This window comes from Balaenoptera ricei, chromosome 6 (genome assembly GCF_028023285.1).
Source record: "Balaenoptera ricei isolate mBalRic1 chromosome 6, mBalRic1.hap2, whole genome shotgun sequence".
Lineage (NCBI taxonomy): Eukaryota > Metazoa > Chordata > Mammalia > Artiodactyla > Balaenopteridae > Balaenoptera > Balaenoptera ricei.
The window spans coordinates 16,920,089-16,947,081 of record NC_082644.1 but is presented as its reverse complement, the minus strand read 5'-3'; the positions used below and the strand labels follow the sequence as shown (position 1 = coordinate 16,947,081).

General features: G+C 51.4%; 1 protein-coding gene across 1 annotated transcript in view; it reads right to left on the bottom strand.

Moving 5' to 3' along the window:
• Positions 1 to 26,993, bottom strand: part of GFRA2 (GDNF family receptor alpha 2) — a 96,805-nt gene that overhangs the window by 17,286 nt on the left and 52,526 nt on the right. The gene's annotated exons all lie outside the window — the stretch shown is intronic.

Sequence of the window (26,993 nt, the reverse complement as noted above, 5' to 3'; positions counted from 1 at the left end):
TCTTGTTCACTGGTGTTTTCCCAATGATGGGCACATAGTAGGACCTCGACAATACGGGCTCGGTGAGAACATTACAGTAGCCACAGGAAGGACCAGAACCCAGGCCATCTGCCTCCCTGCCCAAGCTCTGTCCATACCGTGAGGTGCCTCACAAGCCAATCCCAAAGGTCACCCCGAATTCAGCTCCCCTGCTTCTCCACTGGAACTCTGTCCGTATCAGGAAGGAGCAGACAGAGAGAAAGACAAGAAGTTGAGAGAGACCAGGACAGCCTAAGAGGAATGCTCTTAACACAGAGGCAGCTCCTTGGATCCCACCTGGTTTGCCTGGAGGCCCAACAGTCCCGGGAGAGGGGGTTTAGGAGGAGAAAGCTCTCCAGAGTGATTTGACCCCAAAGAGACCTTGAGTGTCCCTGGATCCCTGCAGCCCGCAGAGGCAGCGAGGTGCTGGAGATGGAAGGTGAGCTCCCAGCTGAGAGCTGGGGGCGAGGTCTCACTTCAGCTCCGCCCCATCTTGCTGCAAGACCTCAGATGAGTCCTTGCTTCTTGGGGACTCATTTGCCTTATTTATCCAATGAATTAAAAGTATTTTCACAGTCAGGGAAGATGAAAAAGTTCTGGAGATGGATGGTGGTAATGGCTACACAACAATGGGAGTGCACTTAACGCCACTGAGCTGTACATTTAAATATGGTGGAAACGGTCAGTTTTATGTTGTGTGTAATTGACCACGATAAAAACGTGACTTAAGAAGAGGTCCTTTCACATCCACCTTTTATCACGTAATCCTCACAAAAACTTTGCCAAGATCTTCTGAGCAGTTATCACCATCCTCCTTCGCAGAGGAGGAAGTTGAGCCTAAGAGAAGCTGAGTAACTTGCCCAAGACCCCAGAGCTTCTGAGCAGCGGAGCCAAGACTCCAGCCCAGAAGCCCAACAATAAGGGCTACCCCTTCCGGCAGGTCCTCCACCCACATCCTGCTCCTCTATAGAAGTATCTTGTCCTCCATAGGAAAAGAGAAGGAAAGCTGCAGTGTCTCCGCCCTCCCTCCCGCCCGTAAATCATACCCTCTATCTCCTCACTACCCAGCCCCCAAAACAGGGAAAAGCAGCATTTCCAACCAAGCTCCCAGCCCCTGCAGAATGACACTTGGTCTTGAATGGCCAGACCGGAGTCTGTCCTGCTCCGTGAGCTAGCAAATGAATGAAGGTCAATGAGAGATGGTCTCTGCCCACACCCCGGACCTCCAGAGACCTGTCAGGGGGCCAGGAGGGGACACAGACTTAATAGGTAAAGGAGATTTGGAGGCCAACAAACTAAAAGCTCTAAGCAGCTATCGTGGGTTGAATTGTGTCACCCAAAGAGCTAGGTCCTCATCCTTGGTACCTGTGAACGTGACCTTACTCAGAAATAAGCTCTTTGCAGATGTAACCAAGATGAGGTCACAGTGGATTAGCGTGGGCCCCCAATCCAGTGTCTGGTGTCCTTCTAAGAAGAAGAGAAGAGACCCAGACACAGAGTGAGAATGCCATGTGAAGATCAAGGCAGCATTTGGAGTGAGGCGCCTACAAGTCCAGGAATGCCAAAGATTGCCGGCAACACCAGAAGCTAAGAGGAAGGCATGGAACAGATTCTCCCTTCAAGGCTTCACAGGGAGCACAGTCCTGCCAACACCTTGATTTTGGACTTCTGGCCTCCAGAATTGTGAAAAAATCAGTTTCTGCTTTAAGCCACCCAGTTGTGGCACTCTGTTACAGCAGCTAGGGAAACGAATACAGCACCTTCAAAGATTTCACTGTTTGCTTTGGCCAAATGTCTCCCTCCAGAAGGAGCCAAGGGGTTGTGGGTCAGGCCCTGCAGTGAGGAGGGCTGCAGGGGGGCAGCGTGAAGCCACATCCGAGCTCCTGCAGGGTGTGGGGCTGCGAGATTACAGGCAGAGCTGCTAGTTACCATCTCCTCCCCACCAAGGAGACGTTCTAATAGGATCTCTTAGCCAAAATACAGGAGTCCATTCTAATGTCATTCGATCACACAGAGAGCCCAAGCCCCTCCTACCACCTCCCCAATGCTGTCAGTCCTGCCCGTGAAGCCCTTTCTGCCCCTCCAGCCACATGGACTTCGTCTACCTCTGTATTCCAGCTACACATATAGTCTGGACCAGTCAATTTCATACTTAATTGCATACAGACTTATTGATATTGCCCTGTTTGCTCTCTCCAACTGGAACACACATTCCCAAAGTGGCAGACCCTACTGATTTCTTCATCCATATCCTCCAAACCCCTTTGGGCAAGTGGTAGATATCCATTCATCTTTTCTCCAAATACGTATTGAGGCCCTGCCATGTGACTGACAGACTAAGGATGGGAATGGCACGCATGTCAGTGCAATGTCAGGAAGGTAATTCCAGCTGATGGGGTCAGGGCTCCACAGAGGTCAATGCCGGCTCACCGTCCCGGAGGAGCGCGCCACCTGCTGCAGCAGACCTGAGGGCCCAGCTCCATCCTCCCGGAAGCTCCGCTCCCCACCCTGCACGCAGGGCCTCACCTCCCTTCTGCAAGGCCGGTTCTCCAATCACTGACATTAAGAACCTCAAGGATCTTGCTGTCCTCACCATCCATGAGGCTTCTTAAAATATCACTGGGTCCCAGGCTGGAGACGGAGTGAACGTGTGAAAATGGGAGTATGATGTCCGCAGAGAGAGACAAGGTCATCCAGAGAGAAGGGGTGGGTAAAGGAAGTAAGCCAGGACACGGAAAGTGAAAGAGTTCCAACACCAGGTGCAGTGGGCCAGTGAGACCCCTCAGTGAGGAGGGGAGGGCAGATCCAGCTGCTGGGAGAGAAGGGAGCAGCTGTCACACAACCACATTCAGTCTACCGCTCGCCTGCTGTGTGACCTTGGGCAGGCCTGGTATGTCTCTGTGCTCAGTGTCCCCAGTTATCAAATGGGGTGGGCTGTGCCTGCCTGCCTATTTCTCTCACGGGATACGTGGGAGAGCTGGGGCACAGAGAGGAGACACCGTCCTTATCTCTCTTCTCTACCCAGATGTCTCATCCCCAGCACCGTGCCTGCCACAGACAAACAGGGAGCAGCTTTTCCTGTGTCTGATGTAGAAGAAAAATACCTGTTCACCCCTCCGAGGCGGGTCTGGACCCCACGCAAGGCAATGTGAGCCTATCGGGGAGAGACAGATGCCTCTCTCTCCCCACCAGGCTCCAGAGTCAGCCTGCTGGACCGAGGTGAACAATGGTCTCCCTGCCCCACGTCACTCTCCATGCCACGCTGAGGACACAGGAGGAGCGGCACAGGCCCCTTTGCCAGACCTTGGGTGACCAATGGGGAAAGGCCACCTCGCGCCTCTGAGGCTACGGCCTACTTCCTTTACAGCAGCCCTGTGGCTCTCTTCAGAGCACAGGGAGGGGAGGGAGAGGAGCTAAGGGGAAGGGTGGAGGGAAGGGAAGCGGCCAGGCTTTCTGTTGCTCCATTTCTCTGTCCTCAGCATCCAGGCAACCTTGGCAAGCCAGAGTGACAAATGGGGCTGTTTAGGAGGACGCCGTGTCCAAGTCTCCAGGAGGCCTTTGATTGCTCAAGTTCCCTCTGTCCCTTAAGTCACACCAAAGTCCATAGCAGCCGGCTCCCTCCACCGGCATGCGAGACCAGCGGGGCCAATTTCCTTCAAGCCCACGACACTCTCAACTCCAGCCATGAGTGAATCAGTCCAGTCCTGGTAGGTACAGTCTCCAAGGCAAATGTTATCCTTTTCATAATGCGCGGTGAGCCAGCTGGGGATCTCGGGCCAGATGCCACTCGTCCCTGCTGGCGCCATGAGGTCCCCAGTCTCTTGGACTCTGTTCTCACTTCCAGGAACAGCCTTTTCCTAGACCAGCCGCATCGCTTCTCAGATTTCTGCCTTGAAGAGCTCCCATAGGAGTGATGGCATAAAAGAAAGCATGAGAGAGAGAGAGACGGACAGACAAAGAGAAAAACAGAGAGCCAGCAAGAGAACCAACAACGAACACGAGCCAAGGCCATCTCAGCAAGATGGAGCAAAGACTGCCAAATGAGCTCAGGGCAGCAGGTGGATCTGTCCAAAACACACAAACCCTCTTTGGGCTTGTTTCATCAGCAGCTGTAGCCTATTCAATCACAGGAAAGCGGCAAGAGAGGCAGAGAGAGACATCCGACCCCCAGTTTTATTAAACAGTCACCAGATTAAATGCAGGATGTCCATTTAATTTGAATTTCAGATAAACAATGAATATTTTTTTAGTATAAGTACATCCCATGCAATATCTGGGATATACTTATACCAAACAGTTTTTCTACGTTTGTCTGGAATTCAAGTTTAATTGGGTAGCCTGTATTTTTATTAGATCTGGCAACCCTATTTGATGGGCAGGTGTGTTCCTGAAAGGAAAAAAGAGGCAAAGCTGGAAGTGCCAAGGTCAACCCACACAAGCAGAATCATCCAAAACTGGGGGGGTGGGGATGGGAGAGGGTGGACTTCCTATAGCTCAGTGGTTCTTAAAGTGTGGTCCGCAGAACCACAGCATCAGTGTAAAACTGGGAATTTCTTAGAAATGCATATTTTCCAGATCCCACCCCAGATATAACAGATCTTAAATCTCGGGGCAGGGCCCAGCAATCTTCATTTTAACCAGCCCTCCAGGTGATTCCGATGCAGGCAAAAGTTGGGGGATGAAGCAAATCTGCACAGGCTTCAGAGCTGGGATTGTGGGAACCCTCCAGACCCCACTCCCTGGTCTCAGCTTTAAATATACCTACGCTATAGCCCAGCCCATGGAAGAAAGTAATGCTTCAGGCTGTAGCCCAAGAAGGCTCACAGTTACAAGACTGTGCATGTTTGTACACACACGCACGCACACACACAGACACACACACACACATTCCTATCCCCATACAAACACAGTTACACTTGGGTACACACCTCTCGCTTCTTTTCTTTGGCCTTAGCCAAGAAAGTACAGGTACCTGTTATCAACAAATCCCTCCCTTGGTGCAGATTGTAAACACCTTCCCAAGCACAAAGACTCTTCTCAAATCTGTCTGGCCTAGAATAATACTACGGTAAATTGCTCCCGAGAACCCCCAAAGCATTCCAATGCTGGCCAGTACGTGGCTTTAGGGTCTGAAGCTCTTGGCCAAGTTCCCATTTATCAGGTTATACCTGTTATGCTGCTGCCACAGAAACCCATGGGTTTCTACTGATTTAGAATCAGAGGAAGAGTAAAGGAAGCTAATATTTACTGAGGATACACCATGTGTCAGTCGTGGTTATCGCATTTAACTTTCTGAACAATCCCACAAAGTAGACATATTTCACAGCGAGGACACGGCAGCTCCAAGAGGTAGGTCGCACGGTCACACACCCTACAGCCAGCAAGGCAGGGCCAGGCACCTGCCAGTGAGGACAGGGTCTTTCTCTGGCTCTCCTGCCATGACCCGCCACCACTAACAATGCTTCCGGACGGCTGCCACCAGCACTGCTGCATGCTGATGAACAGGGCACTTGAATATCTTATGGAGGAGAAAAAGGGTTCGCAAGAAATGCAAATTACTCATGATGGTCTTCAGAGACAATTTAGGGGAACACAGAGGAAATGGCTGTCATAGACCCAAGAGCCTCTGGAATGGCTTTCCAAGGTCCCCTCCAGTGGTGCAGGGCACGGTTAAGTAGGCTCAATGTTACGTGACACTGAGAAAGGGGAAAATGGATTTCCCCCATGTGCCTGTTTTCTGACGCCTCCAGGGCTCACTGTGGACAGCCTGAGCCCCCGTCCTTTCCTGCCTGTTCCCGAGGACTACCGCCACTTGTCTCATGAAATCAAGAATCCACTTGGCTTCCTTCCCTCCTGTTTATTCTTTACGTGTACATGGATACTCATTCTTTCTGCCTAGAACTGCAGCTCCCCTTAGGGGGTGGGTTGCGGACTTCCTCCTCCGGCCAGGTAGTTCTTACAGGCTGTCAACCGTGGCACTCCAACGTCCGGGGCCACAGGCGGACACGTGACCCAGGCTTGGCCCACCACACGCTCTCTTCCTGGCCACACTGACTAGTCCAGGGATAAGGAAATAACACAAGCCAGGCCAAGCAGAGCCCTGCCCAGAGACTTTCCTAATGGAGCAAAGAAGAACATTCTTTTCTTTCTGGTTATAAGACACTATGGATGTGAGCCCAGATAAATTGGGACCACAGATCTAGCCTCGTGGTCACAGTAAGGATAAGCATGCAGCTGACCTGCAGAGAGAAACAGAAACTAGAGACAAGGCGAGACAGAGGGAGACCTATTTGTATTTGAGTCCTGGAATACACTCCTGCCCTTTCTATATTTTATTGGAAGCCAACAGATTCCTTTTTAATTTTTCTTAAGGTAATTGGGTCTGTGTCACTGAAAACAGAAAAATTCTTGGGAATTCCCTGGCAGTCCAGTGGTTAGGACTCCGTGCTTCCAATGCAGGGGGCCCAGGTTCTATCCCTGATCAGGGAACTAAGATCCTGCAAGCCACGTGGCACGGCCAAAAAAGAAAAAGAAAAATTCTTCACTACTGCTTAGCTTTGCTCTCTGATTTTATCTGATCTTCTTTGTCCAAGTTCAAAGCAAATAAAAAAGGCACACACTGAAACGGACACACACCAAAAACCAAACCCACAAAGGGTCTATCTAATCCACGTGAAAGAGGCAGGATCACAGGAACGCTTCAGTGGGAGTAACCTGGAAAACAGATGACGGTACAATTCATGAAGGAAGACAGATCTGGCCTTGGATTCTTTCCTAGAGAGGAATGGTTCAGATGGGTAAGCCACAGAAAGCCACCTCGCTATTGAAAATGACAAGGATGTAGATGATACCAACATGTGAAAATTTAAACATGAAATCATGTTAAGGGATAAAATGCAGGAGACAATATACTTTATGCACCCTGGTTACGAACAGGGGAACATGGTGAGTGTGTGAACTGACATGATCCAGAATTAAATTTCAAAAGATGTTAATAGAATACACTGTTTATTATGTGCTCTTTTAATAAAGCTGCTTTAAGATGGTAATTATTTCTTTACATTTAATGGAATGAGGCCCCAGGAATCCTGCGTTTTCATAAACAATGATTTCTCGAAGCCTTTGGTTAGAGAAAATGTTATTGGTTCCAGAAGCATCAGCAAATGCGACTGACCCTAGATCCCAAAAGAAAGAGGCTGAGAGAGCAAAGCTACCCATCTCAGAGCACTGGCCCCTCACTCCAGGGCAGCTCCGAGTCCTAGGAGCTTGCAGGTGAGAGAGCTTGATGCCACACTGGCAAATGCAGAATGAACCCTTCTGGACCTGACCAAGAGCTCAGGGCAGGCTACTGCAAGGAGAAATGTTTGCTCCCTTTCCCCAGGAGGTCCTGAACTCTGAGAGAACCCCACCCCTCCACAGAAGGAGGCCCACCCGTGAGGTCCAATTTCTGACATCTTGTCATCCTGGTTGGGTCTGAAAGTTGGCTCAGCTCTGTGGCCTGGACAAGGTCATTAAACCTCTCCAGGTTTCCTCATCTGCAAAACGGAGGTTATAATAGTACTTACCTCCTCGTACAGTGGGGACGAGGATTGAATGAGCAAACGGATCATGCTGCCCCATCAACACCTGCTACACTGTTATCGAGATTAGGGGACTCCGCTCACCACTGCTGAGCATGGGACACTGTGTAGAAGGCATGAGCTCTCCCTTCAGGCCAAAGGAATATAACATCTGTGATCTGTTAACAAGCATCTCCTGCACTTACCCCGAGTCACACAAAGTACTTCCACTAACACCACCCCACTTTACCCTGACAACAATTCTCTGAAGTTAGCATGATTACCCCTGTTTTACAGGTAAGGAAATAGAGGCATAGAGAGGTTAATTAACTCACTTAATATCACAGCAGCAAGGCACAAGACTTAGCTTCAAATCTTAGCTCCAAAGCCAGTGGGTCTTCCCCGCCACCCCACTGCCCCCACCCTTACCCAGCCCTCTCTTTTCTCAACCCACGGCTCCCTCCCCTTCTCCCAGCATGTGGCAGCCGCAAAAGGAGAAAGGCTTATTTCCCTTCTGGTGTCATCCGAGGGAATCAGTGAGGTGCTACTTTCCTCCTTGGCCCCCACTTTTCCATCCAGTCTGGAGCTCCCCCAGCATCCCCTCTCTCCTCCAGGTGAGCCATGAGGGCATCCAGAGGAAATGACCTGGAAATGGCTGTGGTTGGAGCCACTCGACCCCAGGTGACCAGAAGCAATCAATTAGACCCAGGCCACCGTCAAAAGACTGGCATGCCAACCAGAGTGGCCAACAGAAGCCTGCTTTAGGAGAGGATTGGGAGGGTCTGGATGGGACAGAAGCCAACCCGAGCCCACATGGATCTCCCACCCAGGTCCCAGAGATGGGAGCCAAGTCCACATCCTTCTTCTAGACACCACCGTTGGATATAGCCCTTCGTGTTCTCTGAAAACACAGGCAGATGGGCAGATGCCCTTTTCCCCAACTCCCCCCCAATCCCTTCACCTATGTTCCAAACCTATTATCGCCTGGTAAGAGGAGAAAAGAATTAAACGTATGCATCATTTGATTTTAATTGAAGGACTGTTCTATTTCATTGAACTGCTAAGTAAGCTGAACAAGAGATTGTGTTTACATAAGCAAACCCAGAGTCACTACAGACTTGCTGTCACGTTAAGTCAATACTTATGAAGGCTCTCTGTTTAATTATTCAGTGAGGATTGACTTATTATTGTGTTAAGAGTGTGGTTAGCCTTGAGCTAGGTAGCCAGCCAGCTGAAAGATTTCTTTCAACTTTCTCCAAATGCTGATATGGTTCCTGCTGGTGGTATGAGGTTAGTTTCTTCTCTCTCTCCCTCCCCACTGCCACCCTCCCTCCTGCTCCAGAGCAAAAAGCTCCAGGTCCACCTCCTTTAAGTCCTTTAAGTCAGGGGTAGCAGGTGATCCTGTGGTGGCCAGGGAACAGGCAAGATCCCCATGGCCAGTGGTCGGCCTCTCAGTGATCTTCCTAACCCCAGGGATTAGTCCTGAGACTCTGACACTTGAAGTTTCACGAGCTAAGTTCAAGCACTTTCAACCTTTATTCTTCCCATTCCAGAAGCTGAAGACCTCCCACTCAAAGACCCAGATCCCTCCCCTCCTTTGCAATTCCCCTCCCTCCCACCTCCACAGAGCGTTTCTCAACCTTCACAATCCATCCAAACCCTATGATTCCATGGCATGTTGTTACAGAGATTCAGATAGGCTCTGACATCAAATCATATTTCATAAAACATAACATACAGAGGAAAATCCAGCCTAAACTACAGACCAGTACGAGGGGCAGAGTGACTAAAAGCAAAATCCCAGGCCTCAAACAACCTGGGTTCAAGCCCCAGTTCTGCAAATCACAAAGGGAACAAGCTTGGGCAAGTTACCCCACTGTGAGAATCCTCATCCAAAAAAAATGTCTAGTCATTTCTGGGAAGTGTCACCGAGATTCCCGTACAGCACCTAGAACTGTGCCCAGCACGCTGGCCTCAGCTTTTTGAGGGACTTATTCTGACTCTGGTGACTATGGCCCCACTAATGCCCCCAAAGGGGGACTTCCTGGGTTTCAAGAGCCCATCATTTGCCACCCTGACCCCCACCCATAATCGGGACCGTGATGACCTCCCCATCTCACTTCTCCTCCTCCTCCTCCTCTCTCTCGCCCAAACCCTCGTAGCAATAGCAAATGGCACGAGTTCCCCAACCGCGATGCTCCACAGAGCCTTACCCCACAGACCCCTCCTGCCAGGACTGCCTTCCCCCAACCACACGCTCCTTACCTCCTCTTCCAGTTCACCCTTCCAAACCCAGTTCAGGAGGTGTCGGCTCTTCCAGAAAACTTTCTGTGAATGATGCCTTGCCCCAACTCTCAACGTGTTTCACAAACACCAGTTATTATGCTTTCCCCACCAATCATATCATAATTTATATTTTTTGTATCTGTTTCTCCAATTAAAGTATGAATTCTTTCAGAACAGAAATGACTTTATTCATGTTTGAATCCTCAGTGCCCAGAGTAGTGCCTGACACTGAATAGAGAGCCTTTTGGATGGAAGGGGGAAGGGAGGGAGGGAAGAAAGGATGGATGGATGGATGGATGGATGAGTGGATAGATGGATAAGTGAATGGATGGATGGATGAGTGGATGGATGGATGGATGGATGGATGGATGGATGGATGGATGGATGGATGAGTGGATGGATGGATGGATGGATGGATGGATGAGTGGATGGATGGATGGATGGATGGATGGATGGATGCATGGATGGATGGTTGGATGAGTGGATGGATGGATGAGTGGATGGGGACTATATCTGGAGGCACAGAAGATTTTCCGCTAAGCAGGAAAAGAATCAAGAACTCTCCAAACACCTCCCCTTGAAAAATAAAATTACAAGCAGATTTCCAGATGGCAGCAGGGCAAAATGCATCAGGGTCACATTAACTTTGGCACTAAGATAGGTCAGCCCCCTAAAATGCCCTTTGGTGGGTCTGTCTCCCTCCCCTCCTCAGACACTACCTGGTGGTTGTTAGGAACTTGGAAAAGTATCTTTGCTATCTCTGATACCAGCCATTTGCTAAAGGAGGCCCCAGTGGCCTGCAAGAATTAACACACATCCTTAAGCACCACTCTTAACATGAACAAGTGCCTTGGGGACCCACAGAGGAAAATCCAATGGGTCCCTGTGGAGAAAGGCTGGGTAAACCGTCCATTCTCAAACAAGCAGAAGGGCAAAAGGAATCCGTGTCAGGGTGGAGTATTTGGATCAAAACACTCGCTGCTTATAAGCTGTACACGCTGGAAACATCACGGTAACTCTTAGTGCCTAAATGGCTCTGACACCTACACAGAAGAGTGTGGAAATGAAACCACATATGCAAAAGTGAACAGTGAAATCACATATGCAAAAGTACTTCCGAAAGATAGAATTCACTCTGTACGTGTTTATTCTTTTTCTCCCTAGGAATGATGAATAGAGAATAGGCGCAGGGGGCCAGAGCAGCGACAGGAGGCTGGCGTGGCAGAGAGGGAGAGAAGCCTGCACACCGCAGCCTGGCCCCAGCAGGACGCAGGAAGGACCAGGAGTCCGGCTCTGCTCTCACAGAGGACTGGGAGAACACACACTCCCTCGGGACCACAGAGGCTGCAGGGGACCTTGGGCCCTCAGCCTGGCCCCCCGGCGTCCTTCCTCCAGGCCTTCTAGAGCCCACTGCAGAGACAAATATTTTTCCATTCAGGCAAATATCTGGGCAGCGATGCCACCACTAGGAGCCTTTCCCATTATATAGACTAATGAGAACGCTGTGCTTCCTGGGAGCTATTTATCAAGGCAATATCCATTATAAATGACATTTTTCCTCAACTAACAAAGGATATGAGGCTGGGGAAGCTGGTTAAAAGGAAGTGTTTAGCTGATTCCAGAAACCATTCAGAAATTAATGACCCACCCCCTGGCTGGCCGGTGCTCCCCTCTGTGCTCTGCCTTCCACTTGGACCCCTGCCCACCTCCCACCACCCACCGGAGCCGGCAGGTTGGGGAAGGGGAGGGATGCTGGCTCCGAGGAATATACTGCCTCAGGAGGAGAGCCGAGCCTTAAGCAGCAACATCACGGAAGCGTATAAGACCAGATTATTTGTGGTCCCAACTTGCTGATGCAAGATGAAAAATACAGCAAACTACAGCTGCTGAACTCAGCTTTTTTCCTTCTTCTTCTTTCTCCTTCGCTGAGGTTAGTGTTTTACGAAAAAGCCTTTAAAAATAAAATCTATAAACTGAGGGACTCCAACCTGTCAGCTTAAGGTCAAGCACACAGAACGCAGCATCCAGAGAGGAAAGAACTGAATCCGGGCCCCCTGTCTCACCTGCAGGCAGGATGTTCACTCACACGTGTCCCCACAGGCACGCCCACGTGAAGTCCCTGCCACCCTGATGGACGCAGCACACGCCTCCAGGCAGAAAGTCCTCATTCCTCCCAATCACGGGCCCTTCCCCTCAGCCCTGATTCTTGGGCAGGTCCTTCCTGCTTCTACCCTCCAATTCCACAACAGGTGGCAACTCCAGGTTGACATCAGAGGGCTGGGAGCCACGCCCCTCCCGTGTGGGTGGTACTTGCACCAACGCTGATTACAAGGAGCTGCAGTCCTGCAATGGGTCCAGTGCCTCCCATGAGGAGTGGGCTGGATGGAAATCAGAGGGGACACGGCAAACCACTCAGGGAGAGCAAGTGGTCACAAGGTCCCAATGGATTTGTCACCAGCTCTCTGAAAACTTTTATTATAAATCAATGAAACATCAGAAACTTGGAGCTTCTGAGATTTGAACTGGAGTTTGGCTTCATCCAAGAAGACAAAGTGTGAAGGTAGACTGTTCCATGCGGCAGAGAAAAGATGGTGACTTCTACGTGAAGACATAACACCAGGCAAGGAGTGAGAAGAATCTTAAGTACTCATCAAGTGTTTGAATGCATTTATCTCAGAATAAGCAGTTCCTCACTGCTTCTACTGAATCTCTCACACATACCCTAAAGGGCTCTGCTAAGGCCGAGGTTCAAGAGATAGGAGACAGGACACAGGAGTACACGGTACAAAGGGAAGAAAAGGCTGTAAGTGGAAATCGAGACACAGGGAGGAGCAGACCCAGGAAGAGAGGAAAGGCCATCATGGCAACAGTGCAACAGAGACGGAAGTGGACCCAGCAATGGGAAAGGATGAATGAGTAGGTTCTTGAGGCAGAAACGAGAGTAACATTTGTTCTGGACGCAAAGAACAGAAGCCTTTCCAGGACACCTGGGCATCCCTGGGCAAAAGGATTCCCCTGAGGGGCCTGCTGTAGACTGAATGTTTGGTCCCCACAAAATTTATATATTGAAACGTAATCCCCAATATGATGGTTTTAGGATGTGGGTCCTTTGGGAGGTGATTAGGTCATGATGGAAGAGCCCTCGTGAATAGGATTAGTGCCCTTACAAAAGAGATCCAGAGAGCTTGCCCCTTCCACTTTTGTTGTTATACCCCCTAGTATATGGTATTTCTGTTATAGCAGCTCAAATGGGCTAAGACAGGGTTCACCACCAAGCCCTCATTCTCTCCAATGAGTATAAGGGGCAGGGCTCCCCAGGCCCACTTGGAAAGCTTTAAGCCCCCAGGAGAATTCTGAAGTGAAGGTAGGTTCCCCCCAACTGCTCACTCTGTCCTCTTCCCAGTCGGCTGGCAAGTGGGTTGGCCATAACATCATTGGACATCCAGCACTTCCTGTAAAACACACTCCAGTTCCTGCATCCTGCTCCTGTGGTAGGCATCTGGGGTCAAGGTAGGAGGCAACATCTCAGTGTGTCAGCCAAGGTGGATCCCCATGGCAGCTGGCAGACGGCAGGGGTGACTCGACAGGTACGGCCCCAGTGCAGGGAGTCAAACAGGGCAGGAGAAATGGATGCTGATGGGCACCGTGGGTAGAAAGCTGCAAACCACAGCCCAGACCCACCAGGACACAACAGGGGCCATGTGCCATCAGGGTCTGCTCAAAGAAAGCCACCAGAGGACACCCCAAGAGGCACAGAGCCTGAAGACATCAGTCAATCAGGCTGATGATGTCTGAGCCCAGGCCCCAGGGAGCAGTCCTCCAGATTCTGGCTCAGGAAGGTAACGTGTCCCAGCAAGGGAGTTTGACAGTGTCCCCCCGTAGATGGTCTTCCATGGGGGCCTGGCATTTCGTGGTGGTCTTTCTTGTTGCCCCTTGGCCCACTAGACGTGTACTGGATGGCCTTACGGGCAACGTGAATTTCATCTGGGTATTGCTGGTGGTGATGCTGGTGTTCAAAGGAAAGAGTAGAACCTACCATTGCACTGGAATGGGGTACAGTGGGTTTTAATATATGGAAATGAATGTGGCAAGAGGAAAGTAGACCAGTTGTATAGCTGATAGGAAGGCCACCCCTTGAATATCCAGCTGCACTCCTCTGCAGTAGTAGGTCTGCAAATAGTAGGTAGATAGACAGGCTGTTGGAAGGCCTTAAGCAGAACCCTTCCAAACCAGGAGGCAAACTGGGAATGGCAATTAGAGATCAGGTGGCTGGTGATCTGCAGGGAAAGGATCTGTAACGGGTGATGACTGACATTTTAATTAAGGTATCCAGGACCCCAAGACAATGGTAAGTCCATGTGCATAGAACTGAACAGAAATGAAATAAAAAATAACTATGTTCTGGTAGACATTCAGAAGTTGGCAGAGGATGCCCCTGACCCGCCCTCTAGGCTCAAATCCAAGTAGCACACATAATGGCATCACACGGAGTGTCAGTCCTGGTGGAAGTCTCTGTGGGACACACTCAATGTGTTGACCAGGCTACAATGGCCCACTGCAAAGGAGCCACAGCCCAGGCACAATCTCTGGACACCAGCCTTCCAGGCTAGGACTTTCTCCCACTCACCCTCATACAGCTGACCTTCTCAAAACCCATCACTTTTGACCCCTCCTGCTCTGAAAGGAAGCAGAGGGAAGCAGCAACAGCCATGAGAGAACACAGGATGCCACCCAACCTTCCACATTCAGAGCAGAGCCAGCCAGCTCGGAGAAGTTGGGGAGTCAATGATTAATATCAGTTAGTTCATCCCAAAGGACGTTTCTGAGTTTCTCCCAAAACTGAGACCTCAGAGCTGGGTCGCTCCAATCCAGCTCCTGACAAAGACCAAGACCTGCAGCCTCGCTCCCACCACCAGGAAACAGGCTGCTGCCACCAGCAACGACACATTCAAGAGGCCGAGAGGCTCCAAGGCAGGCATCCAGGTGGAAACCTTCACGGAATCCCGATGCCCAGCCCGGGGAGAGCCACGAGGATGCTGAGCCAGCCCAGACACTCGGGATCTGAAATCTGCACCATGGAAACCTGGGTTTTTTTATGCAGTTTATGTTTCCTGTATTTTTATGCAGTTTATGTTTGCTATAATTATTTCCATTTCAGTCCTGTCTTTGCAATTACTGAGACCTACCAAACTAATAATAAGTCATGATAGCTAACAATTTTGAGCATTTGCTGTGTGTCCGCTAAGCACCTCTAAAAGCATTAACGTGTTTAATCCTCACAAAATCCCCCACCAGACAGAGAAGGAAACCGAGGCTTGGAGAAATGACTGTGGCATGCCTGGGAAGTGCTGCGGCTGGGACTTGAACCCTGGTCTGTCTGGGTTGCAAGCCCAAGGCTGCCAATCCTCTCAGAGCGGCAGAGGGGCCTGGGCCACTGCTCCCATGTGGGACGGACATCGCCCTCTGGGGTTGGGTACGACGGTGGCAGCAGAATCCAAGAGAGAGGCCCCAAGGTGCGGCCACAGCCACCAGGGCAGAGCCAGTGCCGCCTGACCTTAAACACGCTCTGCCTTTTTTCCTTCCCCCTCAAGAGTCACTGGGCTTTGTTGCCACGAGGAAGGCTTGCCCCTTATAGGCCTACAGCACACCTGCTTTTCTTTTCTTTTTTTTTTTTTAATTTTTATTTCTGGCTGCATTGGGTCCTCGTTGCTGTGTGCGGGTTTTCTCTAGTTGCGGCGAGCGGGGGCTACTCTTTGTTGTGGTGCACGGGCTTCTCATTGCGGTGGCTTCTCTTGTTGTGGAGCATGGGCTCTAGGCACGCAGGCTTCTGTAGTTGCAGCGCCTGGGCTCAGTAGTTGTGGCTCGCGAGCTCTAGAGAACAGGCTTCAGTAGTTGTAGCGCACGGGCTTAGTTGCTCCGCGGCATGTGGGATCTTCCCGGACCAGGGCTCTAACCCGTGTCTCCTGCATTGGCAGGCGGATTCTTAACCACTGAGCCACCAGGGAATTTCCACACCTGCTTTTCTTGATCTCTGCCCTCAAAATCGTGGTCTTTCCCCAGCTCCTCTCTCTGCCTAGGAAACCACAGCACCCCTCACCCACCCCAGAACAGACCCCAGCCCATCCTCTCCCAACCAAGTGCCCTGGAACCCACCATCTCACGCCCTCTCCCCGTCCTCAGAAAGCCCCCTCCCTTAGCATTTTCCCACCTTTCCAAGCAGCACCTGCCCATTTGAGGTCCCTCCTGCCCGCCTCTCATGGGAAATCAACTGTCATGAACTTCGCCAGGGCCCACCAGCCTTGGGGGTCACAGTCTTTCTCTAGCTAGGGACACCCCTGGAGAAGTGTGGGAGACCCTGCTTCGGTGTGTTCGTGTCCCATGGCTCCCACGGCAAGTCGTCACAAATCGAGGGGCTTAAAATAAGAGAAATTAATTCTCTCTCAGTTCTGGAAGCTGGAAGCCTGAGATCACGGTGTTGGCAGGGGCGTGCTCGCTCTGAAGGCAGCAGGAAAGGAGCCTTCCTCGCCTCTTCCCGCTGCTGGTGGCTCCAGGCAATCCTCAGCGTTTTTTGGCCCGAAGCTGCGTCGCTCCAGTCTCTCTGCCTCTGTCTTCCTCCCTGTATGTCTATGTCTGCTCTCTCCTTCTTCTGAGGACACCAGTCATCGCATTTAGGGCCCACTCTAATCCAGCATGGCCTCATCTTAACTAATTACATCTGCCAAGACCCTATTCAAATAAGGCCACATTCTGGGGTTCCAGGTGGACCTTCTGGAATTTGGGGAGGGAGGCTATTTAACCCACTTGCACTCATCAATCCCCTTCCCCTTACAGCCGGCACTTGACCTTGCCACCCCCGACCCCAGCTTGGTACAGATGCAGGCTGAGACCCTCTGTGTCTGGCCTGAGCAGCCACTCCTCCAGGACCAGGCTTTTGCTCTCCAGGGTCTCAATCTCTGCACGGGAGAGAGGCAGGGCCTCCCCTGCCCATGCTGGGGGCCTTCTCTGGGTAGGTCCTGGGAGAGAGGATTGGGGCCACTCCAGCACAGACCCCAGGACCTGCACCTGCAGCCATGACGCCCTGGGGGAGCGATTCCCACTGTGCTCTCCCCCTGGCAAGGACAGCTGTGGGGCCTGGGCCTCACTTCCTCTGGTTCCCAGACTCCAAGCCTGCGTCCCCCAGGGCCAGGCATGCCCCACCGTGGGAGACGGAGAGGCCGTGCGGGGTGCTGCATTTGGCAGCAGACTCGCTGTGATGGGAGACAGCCAGACCCGCGCAGGGGCGCTGCCCATCCTTGTCTGGCCACAAGCACCAGCCTCCACGCTGGGCCGAACCCCGTCTTCAGGGCTCAGGCCCACCCGTGCATTCCATTCCCACCACAGTGGTCTCTCTGCACTGGCATCCCACTTCCAACGGCTGTGTGGATTCACGGCAAATACTTTGATTGTTTTCCGAAGGATAAACAGACAGGGGTCATTTTAATAGTAAAAAAACGCCAGCTGGATATTAAAGCAAAAGCTTTTGGATGCTCCACACGAGCAAATGGCAGATGAATCTGGGCCACTCTCCGGCCCAGGCACACTCCTTCCACCATCAGAAGAATTCTAGAGAACACGGAGAAGGAGAAGACACCAGCAAATAAACTCCTACTCACAGGTGAACCTAAAGAGTGGATTTGTTTGTCAGGCCGCACATCCAGGACCTTCTCTGCAGGCCCCCGTACCAAGCCGACCCCAGGCATGGGCCCCAGCAGCGGACCTGGCGCCAGGGTGCCTGCAGGTGTCAGTTCTCAACTTTCACAGTGAAGATAATCATCCAGGGAGCTGGGGGAAATTGGATTCCTAGGCCCCAAGCCCAGGAAGCTGTCTCAATAGGTTTTAGGAAGGACCTGGGAATCAGCATTTTAATAAGAGCCGCAATTGATGGAGATGGGGGCCCACGGGCCACATCTGGTGATACTGCAGAATAGCTGTGAAAACACAGCCTCTGGAGCCAGTCCTGCTTTAGGTTCCATCCTATAAGCTGTACAGTCTTGGGCAAGTCACTTAAAATCTCTGGCCCTCAGTGTTCTCATCCGAGCATAGCGAAATAATAGTAGGGTTTTAAAGAGCACTTGAGGCTGAGTGTGACAATCCCTCATAGTGACAGGTTCCTAACACACAAGCACTCCATCAGTGTCACCTGCCTTGGAAGGCCACATCCTTCTGGGCAAGCCTGGTCTCCCTTGGGAATGGCATTCCCAGCATCAACTACAAGGGGAAGGGACAGGTCCCCTCCAGCAGCCTTGCCCTCTGGGGTCTGGACAACAAGGAGTCAGGCCTGTGCCCAGGGAAGCAGATGCCAAATGGTGCCTACCACACAGGCAGCCCAAGACCAGAGTACAATGGGGATGGGGTGCGTAGCCACAGAGAGCGTGGCAGGTCTCGGAAAAACAGAGAACCTGGGCTCAGGGTACCCTCCGTGCCTACCTCCCTTTGTCTCCCTTTATTTAAGTGTCATTAACAACTGATCCCGGCTGTGCGTGAGGTTTTAGAAAGTGGAGAGGCACCTCCACTGGAGCCTGAGTGTTAAAGGGGAGCAGGGCAGCCCCCACCCCTTCACACTCGGGAAGTGGCAGTGGTCATCCCTGAGAGAGCCCCAAGGGAAGGGGGCCCCAGGAGAGGACGGTGGAGCCCAGGAGATTTCCCCCTTTTCCTGTGGAGAGCCTGGGTTTCGTTATTATTAAAGCAGATGGCAATTTCTTTACAGCAGTAGCACCTACAGGGCAGAGACACTTTGAGGGAGCGTGCTGATGAAATCCACAGACCTCCCACAGACCTGCTCCCAGAGAACATCCCTCTCCCATAGGGACACACACTTTCGTTCACTCAAGCACCCTCCTCTGAGTACACACTCGTCCCCCAAAGAACACACACGCCTGCATCTCCCTTCCTCCCACTGCCACCACCAAAGGGCATCCCCTGGGTGGAATCACCAGAGAGTGACTCTCCTCTTTGCTCTTCCAGCCACCAGAATTAGGAGGACCCTGATCTGCCTGGCCCCCATGTCTCTGAGCCTGGGAAGCCCAAATGCCACACAGCACAGCCCATGGGCCCATGGACGTGCTCTCAGACCTGGAAAGCCTAGAATTAGAGATGCAGCACCCAGGATGATCTGGAGAGATGATCTGTCATCTGCACCCCAACCAGAGAATCCAAGGAGGGGATGGGCCATTGGGCAGAACCCCCCATGTCCTCCCTTGCCAGGATGAGGGGGGACTGTAAAGTGTTTCTCTGGTTCTCAGTGTTTTGGGTGAAGAGGGACCCTCGAGACCAGTGACTCCAGAAATGAGGCAGCTGCTGTCCAGAGGCCCCTGCTTCAGCTCCTACCTGCACGGCAGAGAGGCAAGAGTCTGGCCTTGCACAGGCATCGAAGCGGAACGCCCTTCTTCCAACAGCTCCACTGGTCAAGCTGCGCCTCCCTCAGTATTTCTGTCCCTGCACCTCCTAAGGCCACACACACACACTGCCTGCATCTTCTCATGCAAACTTACGAATCATAAGACAAAGACACTTTTGACCTCACTGGGTGGCAGGAAGTTTACTGATGCCCTGAGCCCACGGTTCTCCTCTGTCACATACTCCCTCCTCTCCTGCCCAAATCCCAGAAATAAGGCAAGCCATAGTTGATGAAGCATAGAAGTTGGGATATCATTTCATTCACTCCCTTTGCTTTCAGATAAAGGAGCCAAGGCTGAGAGGGTACAGAGCACCTCTGAGGTTTCCCAGAGAGATGGGGCCGGTTTGGGGGCAGGACCCAGGAATTCTGGCCCAGGCTCGTCCCTTCCATCAAGCTGCTGACACCACCCCAGCTCACACGTCCCTCGTATCTGAAAAGAGGCCCTCACGATTATAAATTGGTTCAGCTACTATGGAAAACAGTATGCAGGTTTCCTAAAAAGCTAAAACTAGGGTTGCCGTATGATCCAGCAATCCCACTCCTGAGCATAAACCTGGAGAAAACTATAATTTGAAAAGATAGATGCACCCCAGGGTTCATTGCTGCACTGTTTACAATAGCCAGGACATAGAAGCAACCTAAGTGTCTACCAACAGATGAACGGATAAAGAAGATATGGTATATACAGACAATGGAATATTACTCAGCCATAAAAAAGAATGAAATAACGCCATTTGCAGCAACATGGATAGACCTAGAGATTGTCATACTAAGTGAAGTAAGTCAGAAAGAGAAAGACAAATATCATACGATATCGCCTATATGTAGAATCTAAAATATGACAAAAATAAACCTATTTACAAAATAGAAACAGACTCACAGACATAGAAAACAAACTTATGATTACCAAAGGGGAAAAGAGGGGAGGGATAAATTAGGAGTTTGGGAGTAACATATACACACTACTATATCTAAAATAATAACCAACAAGGACCTACTGTACGCAGAGGGAACTATAGTCAATATCCTGTGATAAACCATAATGGAAAAGAATATGAAAAAGAATATGTGTATATATATTCTGTGTACACCAGAAACTAACACAGCCTGGTAAATCAACTACATTTCAGTTAAATTTTTTTTTTAATTTCTGAAAAGAGGCCTTCACCGTGAACTCTCTCTACCTGGTCTTCACAGCAGCCTAACTGGGTCAGGCCTTACTGTCACCACCGCTGACTCGGGTGCTTGCAGTCACCCAGTGCAGAGGCGACAGCTCCAGGATGAGACAATATCCCCTGCTGGTGTGACAACCCTCGCCCTTCCAAGGCCCAAACCTCCCTCAACCGAATCCCCAGGCCCACCGTCAGTGATAAAAAAGGTAAAATTGTGCTGTTACCCAAGGTCATCAGGGAAAACTACAGATGATGAAGATTCAGTGATATTCTTTGCAGATAAAAACAGAGTTCGCCTCTCCTTATCCATCTACGTAGCCAACTCTAATTCCAAAAGGCCTTAATATGCTCTCATGTCCCTTTTCCAAAGTCATCTTGAAATATATATTTTTAATCTGAAAGGTCCACCATAATAGCACTTTTGTAGGTCACCCCTCAGGCAGCCCGCCAAGAACAAGGAAGCCGCACGGAGAGAATGGAGTTCGTACACTAAAACAGATATTTTACTCCTAAGAAAATCCTTCATCTCTTTGCTTAAAGTCTAATGGTGCCTAGTGCATAGATAATCTGAACACACAGGCGATCTGGTTTTCTGTTCCAGAGAAAACCAGTGAAAGGAAACGGATGACAGAGGGAAACTCCCAGGGGCAGATAGAACCTTCAGCGAGAAGTGACAGCAGGCACAGTGAAGGAAACAGAAATACTAGAAAAGCAAAACACAGTTACTCAAGATTCACGGTGTCTGAGGCTAATTAGTGTAGGGTCCAACAGTTCTCTGTAAGTCAGTAACACCTGAAGGCATCGCGGACGCCATCTGTGCGAATTAACCAGTAGTTAAGGAGAGCACGGTGTCAGTAAGAAAAGGTTAAGTTACCTCCTACAATCTCTCTTTAAGGCAAGAAAGCGCATTCAAGAATTCAGCAAGTGTTTCTTGCACCCTCCACTGTGCCAGCCCTAGGCTAGGTGCAGGGGTACGTGTACAGGCCACGTGGCAGCTGCATGCAGGATAACTTGGTGGAGAAGGCACCGAAGAACGAGAATTGAAATGATAAAAGGTGCTTTCCGTTCCTCCCCTGACACCCATGTGTCCCTTCTAGAAGGAGAACAGGATTTTGAGGCCGGGAGGCCTGAGCGTGACTGCCGCTGAGAAGAGGCCTTATCTTCAGAAGCCCCGTGAAAGCAGGCCAAGAGCGGGAGGTGCCAGGGCTTGGTGATGGAGAGGGCAGAGAAGCCCAGTGGGGCAGGAGAGAAAACCATTCCCCAAGCTAGAGGAAACCTGGGCCCCCTACTCTAGGGCCCACATGAGGGACCCCGGGAGCTGCTGAACAGGGAGCCCCCATGGCCTTGAGGGAAGTGCCTGGTCGGGGGGCTCCCTCTGGGCAAGTCTGGGGTCAGTGGAGATTACCACTGTGGGGTCTCGGGGGTGCCCAGCAGATGCTGAAGGACCCAGCCCCAGTGTCAGGCTGGCAGGAGGAGCAATGCCACAGGCCGACTGGCAGCCTCCTCACCGCTGCAGGTTTCCCACGCCCTGAGCCTGGATCCCGCATGCCACAGACAAGGGAAGCTCCATTAACTGGTATTCGTTTCCTGCCGGCCAGGCTGGGGCAGGGAGAACCTGGAGCCAATTTAGAAAAATCAGGAAATGTGATCTGACCCCAGAGTGTGTTGTAGGGTGAAATCCACACACGTTACAAATGCAATGCATCCTAAGAAGACCTCTGACGGGGGTCGGGACAAGCGGTGTAGGAGCCCAGGGGACAGAAAACATAACCTCCAGGAAGACAGAGGAGCTTCAAAGAGATGGCGACCTCAAAGGGTCTCCTAAGATGAACGGGAACTTCCCATTTCATTAGGAGGACAGCCCAGGCAGGGGAGCCGGTCCCTGCAGAACCCCAGAGGCAGGAAAAGCAGAGAGAAGTTACACGTCCAGGGAGGCTGGGGCACAGACGCCTGGAAGGAGGGCCAGGAGAGGGGGCTGCAGGCGGGGGTCCGAGGCAGGCGGTCTCAGATCCCAGATTCTTCTGGAACCAGAGGCGGGAGGGCCCTGGGGTTTGAGTGCTTTGAAAAGTTCATTCTGAGGACTTATCTGATGGTTGCTCACTGCCGAGCTATTTGCTTGCAAAATCCGTTTCCAAATGGCCTGCTCATCTGTGAGAAGCTACAGGGACTCTATATCAGGAGCAGCCATGCCCCCGATGGTCCGCATCTGTCTCCCAGCTTCCTTAGGCCGCAGCCCCTCCTATTCCACCAGACCCAGCCTGCAGGCCCTCACACCCACACCTCGAATCACCAGGCACCTACCCTGAGCCCAGCCCCTGGCCTGCCCGCAGCCCGAGATCAGGCAGAGGAGGGTCACTTCTCGTTAGAATGAGCAGACTACAACCCTTGCATTTATGCACGGCACCTGGTCAGAACCAAGGGAAGAAGCCCACAGTCCCACCACCGCAGCGCCCCCCGCCAGCACCCCACACCTGAGGATGCACCCTTTCAATCCTAGGAGAGAGGAGACAAAGGGAGAGAAAGCCCTGGCCCCTCCCCCATTTCAACCACCACCTGGCAGGTTCTCCCGGGCCCAGCAGGACTCACAGCTGAGCTGGGGACCCACTGAAAACCCTGCTCTGGTTAAAACACATCTATCTGCAGCATTCAGAAAATAGCTATCTACAGTATTGCTTTCAGCCATAATGGAAAACTGATGGCTTTTATCTCCCCAACTTTATGACTATTGATGGGATAGAGGCTGAGGTTTGATGACCATTTAATAGCCGACCCTGTGCAGTTAGGAGAGCATCAGAAAGCAATGAAAGCACTGAGATGATTGTCTGGCAGAGAATTCTCCGCTGAGGTCCAGGAAGCAAAACAACCACCCTCCCCAGGCTCCGACAGGAGAAGAAAATCAAAGTCATCATCATTTCTGTTTCTCCCCCCTCCTTTTTGCCACTGACCTCTGAGAGGTTGATCCAGCGGGGGGAGGGAGGGCAGTGGGGAACAGGAGCAATGCAGGTGTGAGCCCTTATGGAGAAAGGGAGGGTGGGAGAGGGGCTCTGGACTGGGGACTCCCAAGATGGGCACCCCACGCCCCGCCCCTTCCAGCCCAGCCTTCACTGTGCCATGGACAAACCAAGTGGGATTCTCGCAGAACAACAGCGGCTCAGGACTGTCTAACGAGCTTCCTGCAAAGAGCTGGAAGGAAAAGGAAGGAAGCAGAGGTCCGGTCTAGCCCGTGATCCAAATGGTCTTAGACCTCCTGTCCACGGCCAGAAGCCAAAAGCCACCTCCAGGGCTCTGCATGGACTCAAGCATCAAGCCTTCCGTGACAGTCCGCGCCTTCCCCCTGTGTGGGGACCTACCCATCGCTGCCCTCCTCCCTTTCCATGGTACAGGCCAGAACCCTGTGCTGGGGAACATCACAGTTTTAAACGTGGTGGGGAGGGGTTTAGGGGAGGGGGATTCTTTGCAGCGTTCCAAGCACCGTCACGGCATTTCTCTCATTTTCTGTTCTACGACCGCCCCATGAGGTGGACAGGACAGATTTGATTCCGTCCGTTCTTTAAATAAGGAAACTCAGAGATGTTACAAGTCCTGAGTCTGGGACCCCAGTGTCTGACCCCCTGTCCAGTTAGCCCTCCACCACGCCAAGCCTCCTCGCAGGACAGGACACTGCCCAGGGAGGCCAGACCTGACCTCTTGCCTGAGTCCTGCCACTCCCTAGCTGTGTGACTGTGGGCAAATAACTCCACCTCTCTGGGCCTCAGCTTCTTCATCTCTAAAATGAAATTTTGTGGGGATGAGCTTTAAGCCCGCCTCTAGCTCTGTTTTGAGGTGGAATCATGGATCCCCCAGGCTCCACCCAGAAGCATTTTCAGACGCAACGCTGTCCTGCTCTGCCCACAGCTGCCACCTCCTCAGACAGCACACCTTCCTCCCATCATGAATCAGGCTGAGGCACACTACAGACAGAGCAACCAAGGCCCCCCCACTGCCAGCACCCCCTGTTATACATCCTTGAACTAGGGGCCCTCCAAGCCACGCCTCCTTCAAGCAGTGCAGGAGGCGGGGTGCTCAGGCCAGTGGGCGGGGATCTCCAGGGCCCTCTCCTCCCCATCTAGGACCAGTGCAGGTGTTCTGGTTGGTTCTCTCTGAGGCCCCCTTACTGGCTCAACCTCCTTAAAGACACAGGCCCTAATTAAAGCAACTAGAATACAATTGAGCCTGCAAAAGGAGAAACAGGCAGAAGAGGTAGCCAAGAGGTGACCAAAGTGCCTCCTCTTCCCTGGGCGTCTGTGGATGAGTTCCCAGCAGGGGAAAGGAGGAGGCGGGGTTTCCCCAGACCTGTGCACCTGCCCAGCTTTCTTCCCGCCCCGTGCATCTTCCGGGAGGTAAGAACCCACCTCTGCTCCAAGCACAGCTCTCCACCTCCTTCCGAGAGCAGCAGGGAGAGCTGGCAGCTTAATGACCCCTGCCGCTGCAGCCTCCATCTTCTGAGCTCACTGGTTACCACCCGGTAGCTACTATTTTTTGATTTCTTAGGGATTTCCAATCGTCTCTGCTGTAACCAGGGGAGGATTAACAAGTTGCAGGCAGTGATCCTTGCTTGGTTTACTTAAAACTCCCCCAGAGACACAAACACTTAGGAAAACCGGACGGAGAAAATACGCCACAACCCCCAGACCCACCTTCCTTCCAGGCTTGGCCCACCAACCCTCTCCAGCCCTCTCCAACATGGCCCGCAGCCCTGCTCTTGACATTACCAACCAGCTCATTTTTTTATGATGCCAACACACGTACAGATTCCTAAAACGTTCCACTTTGGGCATCATCTGTCCTTGTCTTTGGATGGCTGCTAAAGAGGCCCCCGCTTTTTCCGTTCTCAAATTCACTGCTTGCTACCGTCCCCACCCTGCACACCGCCCTGAGAAGTTAGAGGAAACAGACTATCCTCTCCTGAGTGGTCCCTCAGTGGAGAACAACCCAAACCCACAAATGGCAACAACCCAGAAACACGCCCACCCACTGTGAAGATCCCACTTCAATCCAGTCCCCTGTCCTCCCCTTCGCCTCGCGGAAGGCCCAAGTCAGGGATCCAAGAGCTCTCTTGTTGCCTAAGTGTCCCCTTCCCTCTGAGGGCCCAGAATATCTGTCCCCTACCACGTGGCAGGCTCCGATCCAAACATGAGTTTCTTACATGACAGAGTGAATGTACACGTGGAACCATAGCCAGCTCTGCGTGTCACCCACAGGGGGAACGAGACCACCACCAAAACCAGTAAACCTGCGTGTGCGGAGACGTTAAGACTGAAACATTCATATATTTAGAGGAAAAAGAGCTAACAAACCAGCATGTGCTACATGACATCATTGTTGTTAAAAATATGTGTATGCATATTTAAAAAGCCTGGAAGTATACATTCTCCTAAACATTCACTTATTTCAGGGTTATTTCAGGGTGTTAGGGTTGCGGATGATCTCTACTTTCTTGAGATGACCTTCCTGTCTTGGCAGAATTATGTTTTATAGCGAGCACATACAGCTTTTGTAATCAGCAAAAGCAGGAAAGTGAATTTCATTTTGAAAATCGGGAGAAAAAGAAAGAAAGGGGAAGGAGAGGAGGGGAGGGAAGCAGAGGGACCCTCCTGGTACACACAATCTATTCCCTTCACTTGACCCCAAGAGACGGGAGATTCACGTTACACCAGCTCAGAAGGGACCTGAAAAGTCCCAAACCTGACACTCACCTGAGGTCTGGCAAGGGGCCTCCAGCCTCTGCGCCATACCTCTTAGGATGGGGAACTCCCTACCTAACAAGGTGACTTATTCCATTTTCCAACAGGATCACAGAGTTAGTTACAGGCCGAGGTAGTACTAGGACTGCAGTAGTATTAGGATGTAGGATAACTCCTAATCCAGGACTCTTTTCACATGCCTCTATTTCTCCCACTTATTGAGCAAAAAGTTTGGAGAACCCAGAGTCTGCTGGAATTGGGGACCAACAGGTGGGAGGCTGGGAAGGGCTGCAGTCGTCCCTATCTGCCCATTGTCTCCCCAGGGCATCTCCAAGCTCCAATCTCTCTCTCTCTCTCACACACACATACACACACACACACACATATACACACACACATAAACACACACACACAAACACACATACACACACACACAAACACACACATACACACATACATACACACACATACACACACACAAACACACACATATACACACACACATAAACACACACACAAACACACATACATACACACACAAACACACACATACACACACACACAAACACACACACATACACACACACATATATACACACATACACACACATACACACACACAAACACACACATATACACACACATACACAAACACACACACACATACACACACACATAAACACACACACATACATATACACACATAACACACACACACACACACACACACACACACACACACCCCTCCCACCACTGGCACCTGTGCTGCGAGCAGGACATCCCTCTCTCCTGGAGTAGC